This window comes from Apteryx rowi, unplaced genomic scaffold (genome assembly GCF_003343035.1).
Source record: "Apteryx rowi isolate R43461 unplaced genomic scaffold, aptRow1 scaffold_141, whole genome shotgun sequence".
Classification (NCBI taxonomy): Eukaryota; Metazoa; Chordata; class Aves; order Apterygiformes; family Apterygidae; genus Apteryx; species Apteryx rowi.
In genome coordinates, this window is record NW_020447653.1 from 1,299,139 (window position 1) to 1,313,955 (window position 14,817).

Here is a 14,817-nt window from a genome sequence, read left to right on the forward strand (position 1 = left end):
CGTGTCACTCTTCACAGTCGCAACGAGACAGCGAGACCTCTGCCCTGTAGGCACGGTTTGTAAAACCAGGCTGTGCTCAAAACCGTCTTGCATTGCATTGTCTTGGTTTAACATTTGTTAAAACACATATTCTTAGGGCCAAATCCCCTGCGGGTACAAATCCTCCCTGAAGTCCACAAAGCAACAGCAGCATCAATCGGCAGCGAATTTGGGTCCGGGAGTTTAGCTGTCTCTGGGCAGCTACCCAGACCTTATTGGCTCCTTTAGGCGGAAGGTTTTCTTTCTTTAATAGGCATTTTTTACGGATTATATTTGCTTTTTATAAATTCTTTATTTTCCATTGACTGGTAATGAACCTCCCTATTCTCTGCTCCGGCGGTGTGATTGAGGAGCTGGAGTACCGTAAGGACAAGTAAAGGAGCAGAACTAATGAATTTGGGTCTCTGATGGCTTTAGGTCTGACGTGGCCTCCCTGGTGTCTGGTGACCACCCCGCAGCCCTCATCTTGATGGGAACGTGAAGAGGGGCCTCTCCTTTTATCCTGCTGCCTGCTTTTATGAAGCCTGCAGAGATTTACTATGCCTGAAATCCTACGCGGCCCCTGCCCTCATTTTGGCTGAAATTGGTTAACAGGTTCCAAAAAAAAAAAAAAGAAAGAAATTACAGGCAGCCAGGTGAACAGTCAGCCCACTTCTAGTGCCTTAATTCTTTAGCAGCCAAGGCTGGAAGCTGGTGTGGCGTGGGAACCGGGCCCACGCTGGGCTGCTGCTTGCTGGGGTTGTGCTTGTGCCCCTAGGAAGGGGCTCAGGTGCACAAAAGCCAAGGGCTTGTGGCGGGTCTGAGAGTGAGGAGGGGGCATCAGTGCCTTTTCCCAGAGCTGTTGGGATGCAGAGGATTTGGGAAGCAGTGCGCTATTAATTGCAGCTTTCAAACCCTTGCATGCTACGTGGTAATTTCGTCACGTTACGATGATACAGTGGTATTAAAAAAAATCACCCTCCTCCTGTGCCCTATCTAACCAAATGCATCTTGTTTTGCAAAGTGCATTGCAGGCCCATTTGTCTAGCCCAGGCGCGTGGTTCGGAAYGGCAGTGGTTAAAATAGTGATGTGCACCGGGTGAATGGGCTGCCACTCGTCTGCGCGCGCCCTCCGCTGAGCAGGGAGTTCCTGCAGCGCCCCGGCCTCGTGGGCAGCAAGGCACCTGCCGTGGCACGGGTGCCGTCTGCCTGCTCGTGCTGCTGAGCATCCCCGCTGCACTGCGTCRTTGAAAGCTGCTTTCCTGGGCATGTCCAGCCTGGGAAAAGCGAGGCCTATGCAGAGATGCATCGGGGTGTGGGTCAGTCCCTGCACCGCCGGCTGGGTGCGATGCCGCTTTCTGCTTGCGGCATGGGTGGCACGAGCAGCCCTGCTGCCCGCCGTGCTGCCCCCGTCCAAGGAGGGACCAAGGCAGGCGCAAACTGGCAGGTATCGCATTATCGGATGGTTTACGGCACCATTTGCCGGCACCAGTATCTGCTACCCTGTCTGCAAATGTCAGAGTGGGGAGCGGGAGGCGGGCAGGGGGAACAGGTGGGCTGCGCGCTCTCTGGGGCCCCGCTCGTTCGCAGGGAATAAATTAATGACGGTAACAAATACAAAGTCCTAGTCTGGGTGCAGGTGACTGAGCAATTCCCTTCTGACAGACAGACGGAGGGAGGGAGGGAGGCCTGCCATGATCAGACTGCCTTTGATTTTATTGTCTGAGCGAGCCTTAAAGCTATCCTGCATTGGCTTTGCTCTTGTTCGGCATTTCTGGAGCCGTGGCAACTCTTCTTAAAAATAATGAGCGTCGCTGCTAATTGCATTAGCCTGCGCATTTGCAACAGGGAGCGTCTCTTGTATCGTCCCTGTAAAAGGACCAAAGGTTTCCTTAACCCCTAACGAGGCTGTCGGAGGTGTTCGGAGCTAATGACATCGGCCAGGTAACRCTCGCCATTCCTGCTGGCGGTGCAGAGCCGCGCGGCTCCGTCGGCGATACTGAGCCCGTCTGCACAAAGACCTGGCCCCGCTCTTTATTTAGCAGGATAAATTTCACACACGCTCGTACTTTGAAGACACCCAGAAGTGGATTTGTTCTGTTAACAACTGAATAGCTGTGCGGGGCAGCGTTTGCAGGCGCGAAGCCCGAGCGTGGCCCGCTGCCRTCCCATCCGGCCCTGGCGTTGTCCCACCTGCCCCGGGAAAGAGGGCTGCACCGCGCCGGAGGGGAGGCACGGGCGTCGGGCGCTCCTGCAGGAGCGCCAAAAATACCTGGAAAAGAAGAAAATAGAGAAGCACCACTTGATTAAATAGGCTGCAAAACAAATTATCCTCACCTACAGGCTCTGCATCTGTGTGGTTTTGATTTTCTCTATCCTGTTTTTACAGGACTCCTGCATTAGCCTTGCAGAAAAGTAATATCTTATTTTTGACGTCCGGTTAAGATTTTTCCCATAGTAGCTATACTACGGGGATTATATTTTTCAACTTGCAACTAGTCCGGGAGGGGAAAGGTTAATGAACACCTGCTGTGTTACCGTTACATTCATTAAACTTGCTTAGAAATTTCACGGCTGCGTTTGTACTCCAGGCGATGTCAGGTCTCCCCCAACGAGAACTGGGGCTTTAAATCTTGCTGTTTTCCAGCAAAGTAAATACATATTTAAAAGCGAACTTTGGAGACTACGTGCCACAACAAGGATTCGGTTGGGAACGAAAAGGAGAGCGGTTGTGTGCTGTTATGGGCCTGTGATTATCACAAATGTAATTATAGAGGCATCAGCGGGCTTCATACCTGCGTCCGCTGCGTGGTTCTGGTGCCCGTCTGTATCGAGATGTTTTAATAACGGGTGGGTTAACGGGTGATAGTTGTTGCAACCAGTCCGGTCTAATTTTTACACTTTACAAGATTTTGTGGGCTATTTAAAGCTGTGACCAGCTGCTAAGAATATTGGTTAATAAAATAGTCACTTGGATTATTACATTAATTATTAACCCACAGGTCTGAACCTATAAATGGTTTTAAGGGGAAACTGGTGCTCGTTAGGTGTGTGCTGGCAGAAGGAAGGGCTGCCGGGCTCTCTCCAGCTCTGCCTCTAGGAAGCACTCTGACTTCACACAAATCGCTTCCACTGCCTCTCAGACGGGGAGAAGGACCCGGAGCGACGCCACAGAGCCGACGTGCAGCTGGGTATCGGGAGAGCTCCAGGCTTTCCCTCAGGGGCCCGGGAAAATTCTCTGCCCTCCCCAAAATGCGGGCGTGGGAATGCGGTAAAAGCCATGCTCGGAGGCTGCGGGAGCGCGGCGTCCCGGGGCCGGCGGCAAGGGAGCGTGAGCCGGGGTCTCGTTCGCCAACGGACCTCTCCACCCCATCCCACCCYGGCGCGGTGCACGGGAGCCAAAACCTCCCCGGCACGGGCTGCCGCGGCTGGGCCAGCCCAGCCCGCGCAGATGGCTGGGAGATAAATGTCGCATCTTTCTGCTGYAGTGGTTTGGCCGTAATTTCCGAGAGACATTTATTAGCGGCAGCCTTCCCTTTTCCCAGGGACTGCGACTCCTCGGGCGCGGGGAATTGCGGCGGGGAAGGTAGGAAGCGGAGCCCGGCGCTAATGATGAGAGCGGGGCCCAAAGCCCCATCCATTCCTCTCCTCCAATTTTCTCCTGTGACAATTTATAGGTTAGTTTGATGCTTGAATAGCTGTGTCTCTCCAGTAATATGTATTCTCCGTAAGTATTCCCCGCTGTGGCATATCCTAAGAGAACTCCATCAAATAATTATCTTCCCTTTTATTTATTCACAGTCTTTTCACTCGATCTGCATCACTATAAAATATTCCAATGGTTTCCTCTTAGCGCAGAGCCTTCCTGCGATTGTAAAGTGTATTTATGTACAGTATTAAATCCATGCTATGTGACTCTCTATCTTGGCGCTTTCCTCATTCGATGCTGCTGTTGGCCCCTGGCCCCGGCCACCCTCCCTCCTGGCCGCAATACCTGTGCAATTAGTGTGCATGCAGGCGGGTTTCGCTTACTCAGAGGCTGTGGCACAAATACAAGTATTTGCACAAGTATTACACGGAGGAAGAGCAGCGCGGGAGCGGTGGGACGCGCTCAGCAGCGCGGATCCTGCAGCGGTGGTGAGTGAGCTCGGCGCTGCAGCCTGCGCCATGGCGCTCTTCAGTCTTGCCGAAGAGATGGGATGGGACTGGGCAGGGATGCGGGTTGAGGCAGGAAAACACACCGGCAGGATCAGCGCTGGACAGACCGACCTGGTGCTGGTAAAGCGGCGTCTCCGCTTTAGGCTGGGGATATTGCTGCCTGCGGGACCGGAGTGGTGCAGCGCCATCGGAAGGACGATGGGGTGGTCAAGCGCAGCCAGGATGAGAAAGACTCAGCCAGGTGCTCACCTGTTGCAGGGACGTCTGTGCTGAAATGGGGGGGAACTGTAGCTCTTCCAAAATAGCATTTCTGAAACTATATTATAGCCTTATCTTCCTGACCTTGGTGTACTTTGCATCAGCCTAGCAGGGCATACTTGGTGTCCTGGACTCCAATTTACTTCCTTAAAAAGCCCCCGTGCACGAAGACAGAAGCAGTGGCTGTACCTGCACATGTAGGTGTGCGGAGGTGTACAGGCACATGCCAAAACGGTGCAAGTTGCCCTCTGCAGACGCAATAGTCATCTAAAGGTCTGGGGGCTAAAAGGGAGGTCTTGCACTTCAGAGTGCAATCCATGGGAATCCTAGGGATGTCATCAGGCCAGAAGAGCTCTTCCATTCTCCAGGGCTGAAGGAGGCTAAAATAAAACCAAAGCTTGCTTTTGAAAGCTTGCTCGCACTGCTCTTCCAAAGTCTGAGCGTTTCTCGGGAGCCTGGGAGGCTGCTGGGCACGTGCGGCGTCTGTGCTCTGTGCCGCGTCTGGGTGCTGTGATTCGATGACAGTAGTTAATAAGTTGGAGTTGCTCAATAAAATACCAGTGACCGTTCATAATCGTGGCTTTTATGCCTTGCTTCGCCTACTGCCAGCTCGGCTGGTGCATGGCGAGGCCCCTAAAAGGGGGGGTGCTCCCAGAAGAGAGGGATGCCGGGGAGAGAAACAGTTATGACGATGACCATAATGCTCACGCTCATTTGGCTCCAATACATCTTTAAGTGGCTTCCTATCAAATCATCRAGAGGAGAGTTCCCTAGCAAGGGTTAACTGAGTGTATAAAATTGATTGCGATTTTAGTAATTCAGTATAATCACAGTCTACCAGCAGGTTGCTTTTCCAGCAGGAGGGTTTGGAATTATTTTCTGGAGTTTGCAATATAGAACTTAAATTAAGCCTCAGAAGTCAGAGGAGCTCTGCTGCATCTCTAATGTGGTGCTAAATTCTCAGCAGCACATTCTCTGTATTAAAGCCTTTGCTAGCAATTAGGTTCATTAACTATCACAATACCTTATTTATTACTCGGCATGCCATATGGTTTCCCAGCTAAAGAATGGCACCCGTTCTAGCACAGACCATTTGGCATCATAAAAATGTTAACAAATAATGTTATGGCTCTCAAGGGCAAAAGGGCTCGCTGGGTTGCAGGTCTGAACGGCAGGAGAGAATATGAAAACATTTTTCTTCTATAGCAAAATAAAGAATTCCTCGAGACAGAAGTATTCAAAGAATATAACGCTTGCATAACGCAAATGGGAGTTTTATACATGCCCATAATGGTTATGTCAATATTTGCAGTAGGAAAGGCTCTCACTCATCTCCTTTCCTTCCCCGCATACTTCTCCTTGCTCTTAGTGTGAAGCTTTTTGAGAGACACGAACGAGGAGGATCCAGCCAGGTCCCCGGCTGCTGAAGGCTGGATGGCGGAGTTAGAAACGTCCCAGAGTTCGCTGCTGCTTGGCAATGGCCTYGCTCAAATTCTTCTCCTATTTTCATGGAGAACCACAGCAGTTTCCCCCATTTTGATAGGGAAAAGGATAATCTGTCAGTTCTAGGTAAAAGTTGACGGGATGGGGAAGGAAGAGACTATCTTCGAAAAGAGTCTGATTTTTGTAGTCAATGTCTTTTGCTTCTTTCTCGTTCATTCCCTTCTCATCCTTTAGCTTTTAACCTTTTGGGATTTTTATGTGCATGCGTGATCTCTTGGTTTATTCATTGCCAAGGATCTGGAAGCAGAATGTATTTGTCAGAGCTTGATATAAATATCTCTAGTCTTTTACGTCTTCTTTTTTTTTATGGCAACAGCTTTGTGGAAAACAAATACTCTCAAGCAGCGTCTGTAACTTGAGGGCGGGAGATGTGATTACTGAGAATTTCTTTTTTATTCCAATTCAAACTTCATCCCTGCAAAACCAATTCTGGCCACTTCATCAAGGCACTCTAGGTGCTGGCATTTTYGCACGACGCTAAGATGACCCGTAAGGGGTGAAGATACACGAGGGAGAACAGGTGGTCAAGGGCCCATAGTGGAGCTTCAAGTTAGGTCTTCTCTGCTGTGGATCAGGGAAGAGTGGAAACTTAGTGAAACTTCGTCCTCCGGTTGCTTAGTGGTCTTTGGAGAAGAACATGAGCCTGCACACAGCTCAGGGTGTTGGTGCTAGCAGACTATGCTTGCACTTGGTGCTTGCTTTCTGCAGGTTTAGGATTAGGAGAGAGAGATGGAGAGCATGTGAAGTAGAGGAGACATGAATTGTCTCATCGCAGGTACTGAGCGGTGTGCAAGTAAGAAATGCATCCTTTTCCACGCTTGTGCTACAACTGGATCTCCTCAGAAGGAAAACCAACACCTCTAAAAGTGATTCTGACAAAATACAATTTAGAAAGAGTGACAATGAAAACGCAGCTTGAATTAGCTGCACACGCATACAGCCCAGCCAGACCTACTGGGGAGCAAACGGGAGCCGTTTAACAAGCCACGTGCACTCGTAGTCCTGTGCACTCAAAAGACCGAACAGGATGTGAAAGGCCAAGGCAGAGGCCGCTGGGTGCGCTGGAGGGAGCAAGCAGGGTTGCACTGGTTGCTGAAGTGCCCCTGCGCGTGTTGGCTGCATGGGGTAGGAGTTCTGCTGCCCTCGCAGTGCTGTTAGGACGATGTGGAAACGATTGCCTCCCTGAGATGGGGGGAATCCGATGTCGGATGGGATGCTAACACTGAGAAGCCCTTCCAGAGGTTCTGTGTTGCTCACGCTGAACTCCGTAGTCCTCCCTTACTCCGTTTCACACTTAGTGATAATTACTTTTTTAAATTAGTTGTGATTTTTTTTTCCCCCTTCTGCCCCCTTCAGAGACCATGAAAGGACGTTTTAAAACCGTGTCCCTTTGCTGGTCTCTTGGGCCGCAGCCCCAGCCAAGGGCCGTCCTCCCTTTTCCCGCTGGACCTTCGTGAAGCCAAGCGTCCTYTCCCTCCTGCCTAGCCCGTCCCTTTGCGCAGCAAGACGGACCTCACGGTCAGTGGTGATGTACTCATTTCTGTAGCCAGGCTGCTAACCCAAATGCACTGGCCAAGAGCCTTTTACTGAAGAAATCTTTTCAAATGGAAAAGAAATGAAATTCTGCTTCATTTGTAGCGGGACTGGTATTTCCTGGATTCTGCATGCAGCACCTGAAGTACCAGACAGCGTGGCAGAGGCACACCGGTCGGGAGCCATGTGCCGGACATTACGGGCCAGATTTTAGAAAGGACTGAGATACTTTATGCCCTTTGAGAAGTCAGGGGGGATTTTATAGCCGGGGCTATGTGCCTAGCTCCTGTCGAAAGCCGTGTCAGCTGCCTGCCTTGCCAACCCTCGTATCTGCAGCTATTTGCAGCCTCAGTGGCTTGCATGAATCCTTTTGCAACTCTGGCCCTCAGAAGATAGTCCTTATCCAGGAAAAGCTTTGCAAGCCTGTTTACTTTCATTCGGTGGAGGCTGACCGAGTCACTGCGGCAGGGAATGTGTTTGGTAAAGCGGAGCGTGCCGCCCTGCCRCCAGCACGGCAGGCGTACGGTCCAAGGGCACCGCAGCGCCTTCCCGCCGGCCCCAGCGCCGACCCAGCCACAGAAATGTGCCGCTAAGTACGCGTCTGTGGGATTCCCGCTGGTGGACAAATATGTTGTGACTGAGGTGGAATGCACAAATTTCTTCCAACCTTCACCAGGGATTCATAAATATCTCCCTTAAAAAGGGTAGTTTGCAAATTGTCTTGATATACAAATGTTATCTGAGGTTTCAGTCGCTTAGGAATTTCTAAGTAGATAAGATACCCGGGGTTTATTGCATCTTCTGGCAATTATTAAGAAAATAAAATCTGTTAATATCTAACTTTGAATCTAGACTGTAACTCTTGGCTGCAGACTTTTTTCCAACTCTCTTATAAGTCCTGGAGTTCTGTGGTTTGCAGAGGGCCATTAGGAATGATTGAAGAGATGAACAGGAATTTCATTTGAGATGAAAATACCTCCGTAATGCTGCCAGAATGTTTTAGAAACGGCCTAGATTTGTGTTTGTGCATGTGTGATTGTCGCCTAGGTTTTTCCTGGTGTGGGAAATCAGTCGGCAAGGAGGACCCCCTCGACAGAAGTTTCCCCAGCTGTGTGGGCCCTCCGYGTGCATCTTTAGCACACAGACGTGTGAAAAAAGGAGGGGGGGGAGAATCCTTCCACAACTGTGGGCTGTTGTTTGCACTGTCGAAAATGGTAATAAGTCTTCTGCACATACACATATGTGCACTGGCAGACACATATTTCGAAAGGGGAAGAGATGACTCATGCAACTGGAAAAGGGAGCTGGAGCTTTGCCCTTGCGAAGGGAAGGATGAATCGGGGCGAAGGTGCTCGTTCGGTGCCTGGGGTTCCCGGCCTGGCTCGCTCCCTCCAGCGCAAAACTCGGCCAAAGGGCATGCGAGTTCCCAGTTTCCAATGGGATGGCTAATGCCAGTCGTGTTCCTGAGCGACTCTCCAAAGCAGGGTCTGAACTCCAAAGTCAATGAGGTTCTTAAACTGTGCTGCTCAGAGGCAGCAAGAAGCTTAAGAAATATGGTAATGATGTGTTCATATCTCATGCTCGGGAAAGCGTGAGATAGATGCGTAGCTGGTCTGAAATTCTTGTTGGCATCTAAAGCTGGGCRTGAACCTGGTAGGGAACAAACGCCCCCTTACAGGGGCCGAGGGGCTCCTGGGGGGCATTACTGTCCTGTACCCTGTTTCTGGGGGGAAACCCAGCGTTATTCATGTCCTGCAGTGAAATTACTGCCCTTCCCTGGCACTATGGTAATTCTGAAGAGAACTGAAAGTCAAAGCAAGGGTGGGGGGGGGCAGAGGAAAAGGAGGATAACATCCAGAAACGCATCTCGAATGAGACGGTCTAATATTCCAGGGGATGAGGCCACCCCCCCACACACACATTGCCTTGCGCCAAGTCTCTTCTGGGTTTTGGGGGATGAAATTTACCCAGTACACGTGCGTCCGCCTCAGCACCGTGTGGTTGGGGCTGGCATTTAGAGTCCTGGCACATCTCCCTTCCCGTCCCATGCAAGATGTCAAATATTTTAAGAGAAGGGGAGAAGAGGAAAAATAATTGCACAGTAAATTAAACAAAGGCACCCCCCACTTATTAAGACTTCAGAAGTTGCTGCTTCTGGCTTGAGCTATCTCGAATGCATACAAAGGGTAATGCTAAAAATAGGTACTGTACAAATGATTAGGTCATCGCCTGCTAGAGGGAGACATTTTTATTTAATTACTAACCAGGCTGTGCATTGATGGTGGGGGCAGTATATAAACACACCAGTTCAAAGCCTGCCTGCCTGCTCTGCAGCGCTGTAAAGTTAGTGCTCCTTCGCTGAGTCACGGCGCTGAATTGCCTTTGTGCGGGGATTTGGGGAGGAATGCAGGGGGCGGCCGCGGCCCTCGCCTGCCCGGCCGCAGCTCGCCCGCCGCCCGGCCCGCGCTGGTTGCAGGCTCAGGGCCCTAAGCTGCTCGTTAGCCTCGTTGTCTTAGTGGCTTCCCGGGGCGCGGAGCCTGCGCCGAGGGGGCAACGCGAGAAGGCATGGAAACTGCGAGCCTTGGAGATGGTCCGGTGAGGGCAAAGCCCGCGAGGGAGGAACGGCAGTTTCCCATCTCCTCTCAGGGATGTTTTGTGTCCCAAAAGCCAGCGTTCTTGAAATCCGGAAGGGATTTGGATTCACTCTTTGGATGCAGCCTTTCCCAGCCCTCCCCGCTGCACAGCAATGCAGCCAGCCGCAGTTTTCGGGCTGGCTTCGGCTGTGACTCAGAGGTGCTTGCAGTGGAAATGTCGTGGCGAGGCCTGAGCTGCACCGGCTTCCGTTCTGCTGTGATGCCCCCCAAAGGAGCCCAGCTTGGAAAAAAAGAAAGAAAAAAAAAAAAAAAAAGTCCCGTGGTGCCACCCCAAAGTCCCCTGAAGCAGCTGCGTCCTCCCGGCTACTCCCCGGTCCCCCTCGCACCGCAGCCGGTGGCACAGTGAAGGGCTGCTCGCGACTCCCCCGTCCCGCACGGGGCCGATACCGACCGGCTCGGCTGGGTGCTGGGGCCCATCGGTGCACCACGGCTGCGCCCCGAGCAGCCTGCCCGCTGCGGTTCCCCTCCTTCCTCCTTGCGTGCAGCTTGGTGCGTTTTTTGTAAATAGTCTAACACATTTAATCATCTTTTCATAAGCTGTCAGCGTGTCTTATACGCAAAAGTAGAGCGCCGGACTGCACTCAGTGTGAGCGAGCTGCACGTGCCTGATGAAATCCTGACTGTGCTAGACCGGACGCTTGTCTAGTGCGTGTGTGTGTCTGTACACACGAGCGTTTGGATGTTGTAAACTTCGCTCAGAGTTTGGAGTAATGTCACAAATCACGGCTTCTAAAAGTGATGGCAAAAGTCATGGATTTTCATCATTTAAGTTAAAACAGCTCTTCTTCCCCACCCTCCCCCCAAATCGCTAAGCAACACCTAAAATCCTTGTTGCACTGTTAGAACATTGAGCTCCCCAACAGCAAGACCAGAAAACTCCCCAAATACACCAAAGCTCAGGGAAACAAAGCAGTATTCCTAGGAAAAGCCACTAGTCCCGACTCGGGAAAGTTAACGTTTCCTCAGCTTGCGTGCAACGCCGGTGCTCACTAGCCAGTTTTGCACGGAAAGAGGAGCAGAGGTAGGGCAGGCAAAGCTGCCGACCTGTGTTGGGGGGGAAGGAAAAATCAAAGCTAAGTGAAGCTGTAGGGGTTCAGCTTCCTTCATCCCACAGTATTTTGGGGCTGAAGATGTAAACGGGAGTTGTTTCATTGCCTCTGTGTCTGGGGTGGAAAGTTGGAGGTAATGAGTCTGTACAGCATTGCTAGGGGTGTGCGAGCGACTGAAAGGGGCATTTACGGTGTTTGGGAGAGCAGGAGCAGCCGCCTGGCCGCGGGTCCGAGGGGTGACGGAGCCGCGCTGGCCCCAGGGGGTCCCTCTTGCCCGTGGCTCGCCCGGGGAACCATGTGGTGGCCTAAATGTCCCAAACAAGGAGCTTCCTTTTCTACTTCCATTTGGGGAAATTTCTGTAGAACATCCTTGTGTTTCTAAAGGCTTTTCTGCAGGGTTAATTCTCTTTCTCATCCCTGTCTGCCCGAGTCCCCAGGGAGCAGCCTGAAGACTCCCTTTCCGTTATCCCTTGATACACTTACAGGCAAGTCTTTAGTTTGTGAATCTTTTCTTTTTGTCTGCCTGCAAATACTTACCATGCTATTGAGGTTAAGAAAGTGAACGTTTGGGTCTCCCCATCCCAAATGAACGGATAAGTTGGGAGAAGACGCTATTCTGCAGTGATCCCTAGGCCTCCTGGGAGGGATGTGCACGCGTACCTGTGTGCTACGTGTTACTGTCCTGCGAGGAGTCATGGAAGTCTCGCAGGTTTAATGCTAAAGGTTAATAATAGTCACAATAGGCAGCACATCATTGCCTCCGTATCTGGCTGAGAGATTTACAACTTAAACTCATGGCAGAGGAAGAAATTGCCTCAATCACTTGGAGTAATGGCACATGGAGAGCCGCTTGGGCGTGACTGCTATTTAACACGAGAAACCCAGCTCGGCTTCATTTAGTGCGCTGGTTCTTCTGTAATAAACACGTCACACTACAAGGTGAGGATTAAGCTTAGAAAAAGTAGATAAACTGGAAACTGGTGGGGAGGGATGGGAGTGCAATGGAATATGCTGGAGGGGGGGAGCGCTCCTGAGGGTGCCAGGGATTAATTCCCACGCTGGGGCGTGGGGAAATAACCCCCAGGGCCAAGGCTGTGGTTTCTGAGGGTTATTTCTCGTGGGCGGCCCCGGGGCCCTGCCCTTTGCACCAGCTGCTGCCGGGGAGGTGCTGCCTTACGGGGCCCACCTGGGGAGTGGCCAGCCGGGGCTGCTCCTGCCCCAGCTGCGGGAGGCAGCCTGGCGAGGAGGAGGAGGAAGAGGAGGTTGGAGGAACCGGGCAGGAGGTGGCTCCTTGTGTTTCTGCTCTTCTCCAGGGCCCAGGACATGAAGGCAAGTGGTCGCGTTTGCTTCTCCTCTCGGACGTGTGAATTCTCCCTGGTCAGTCCTTTTTTTCTGGATGAAGCCCTCCCCTGCAGGCCAGGGCATAGCTGCCTTGAGCACGCTTGCTGTAGCCGGTGCAGTGAGGAATTTGCATTCTTTTAGTATTTCCTCTGCACTGTGTGTGGGGGGCCTTGCTGGGAGACAGTGAGATGGTGTTTAAAGTTGGGGACGAGAGTTTTGGGCTTTTTTCTGTTTTGTGCTTTTTAAAATCCCTCTGCCTTCTTGCTAGCAAGGGATTTCCCAGCTGCGTGTGCACACAGGTGTGTGGAAGACCATAAGAATATGAAAGGAAACAGGGTAAACTCCCCCTAATGCATGCGCTTTCTGCAGGGGGAAAAAGCTGTTGTTTCTGGCAGTGTCAAAGATGCTTTCAGCCAGGGTATTGCAAAAAGCTAATGGAACTATTAAAAAAAACAAAACAAAACTCAAACTCGTACTTAACCTTTAAGGAGTAAATAGTAGTTGGTTGGGGTCTCAAATAACTTGTTGTTTAAACAGTCAAGGCAAGCAAAGCAACTCTGCTCGCATGGTGGCACGTGTATGTGCAGACCCAGGCGGGCTGGCCGGCGGGGCGGGCGAGACTGCGGTGGGGTTTGGGGGAGACACGGCTTTTCCCAAGTCTGCTTTGCGAGTGGGCTGCAGGCAAGCAGGTGGGTTTTGAGCCTTGCTCAGCTGCGGCGGTTTGCTGGGGCCGAGCCGCAGGGAACGTGCCGATATTGGGCCGCCTCGGCTTAACACTGCGGCTGCGATACACTGACAACTTCGGATTTTTGGAAAGATATTCCGGTGAGAGCTTTCTAACCAGCTCTTCCATATCTCTTCAGGACGGGAATCATCTTTTTGTGCTGTTTGTGCAATCCTAGAATTAAAGATTCCTTTGTGTATTGCAATGCAAGCAGTTTAAAAAAAATGAATAACTGTTGAAGTCAGTTCACTTTTTTTTTCAGCCTACAGTAAAATAGAGACTTGATTCTGCCTAGGGTCTCTAGGAGCCACCGCAGTAAACGCTGCGGCACAGCTTGAAACCTGTGAAGGATTTAGGGGTGCCACTACCTAAGATGCACCTAGTCAGTGGATAAAAGCAGGATTTCAGCTTTCAGGGTCAGCAATCCAATGCCTTTTGAAAAAAGTAGCGGTAGGAAGCGAGTCCCTTAAACAACTCAGTAGCTTTTACTGTATATATTAAAACAGCCACAAAAAGTGCAATGCACCAGTTCACAGGAAGGACTGGGGGGTTAATTTTCAGGATGCTGCATGGGAATTTAGCCGTGGGATTTCCATTATTGCTAATGGGACTCATGCAGCTTAATTTCATGCAAGCTACACTAAAAACGTACCCCTAACTGTCTGCAAAATTTCAGTTCTGAAATCAAGCCTTTTAAAAGCTAGAGGAGGGTAAACAAACACCTGAAACAGCACTGTCTCGCTACTCTCCCTCCCCATTCATTTTGATTTAAAAGTGTGTGGGGGGGAAGTCGAGCAGTTTTAAGCAATTAAAAAGGAAAAAAAATATATAGCACTCACACTGACTGACGGCACTCCAAATTTTAGCTTTCTGCCAATTAAAACGGCAGAGTTATAACCCCTGAAAAACAGGGGTGGCTGATGCCTTATCCTTAACTATACTACTGTGAATGCTGCATTATAATACTTATCTAATAACCTAAGCGCTGTCGCCTTTCATTATAAGGCCTCTGTTATTAGGCTGTTCTTGTTAAATGACTGCTATCATCTGGTCCCAAAATACATTAAATCCCATTATAATTATAAACACACTTCCCTATAACATTCTCTTTAGATTACATTTGCACTGCTGTACCCCAAGGGTATCTTTGTACTAATGCCGTTCGTATTTGTTATTTCAGCTGAGGATAGCGGGCCCTGCGCGCCGGGTAGCGCGCCGGGGAGGGAGAAGCCTCTCGGGCGAGCGCTGTGCATCCCCTGAACATCTCTCTCCTCTCCGGAGTGTGGAGACATGGGTCTTCAAATACGCCGAGCGCGGCCGGCTGCCGCGCCGCGGCTCTCCGCGTTTCGCGATGCCCCGCTCGCGCGGCGGCCCGGCAGCGGGGTGCAGCGGGGTGCAGCGGCCCAGCAGCAGGGTACCGCAGCCCGGCCGCTGCCGGGGCAGCGTTGGCAGCAGTATTAGTAGTATTTATTATTTTGAAGGGTTGTTGCCGGGTGTCGCTCCCTCCTTGTTGTGCTTGCTGTTAGGGGCTGCGGCAGCCCCGGCACTTTCCCTGCTATTCGTGAGGCTCCGGGACCTG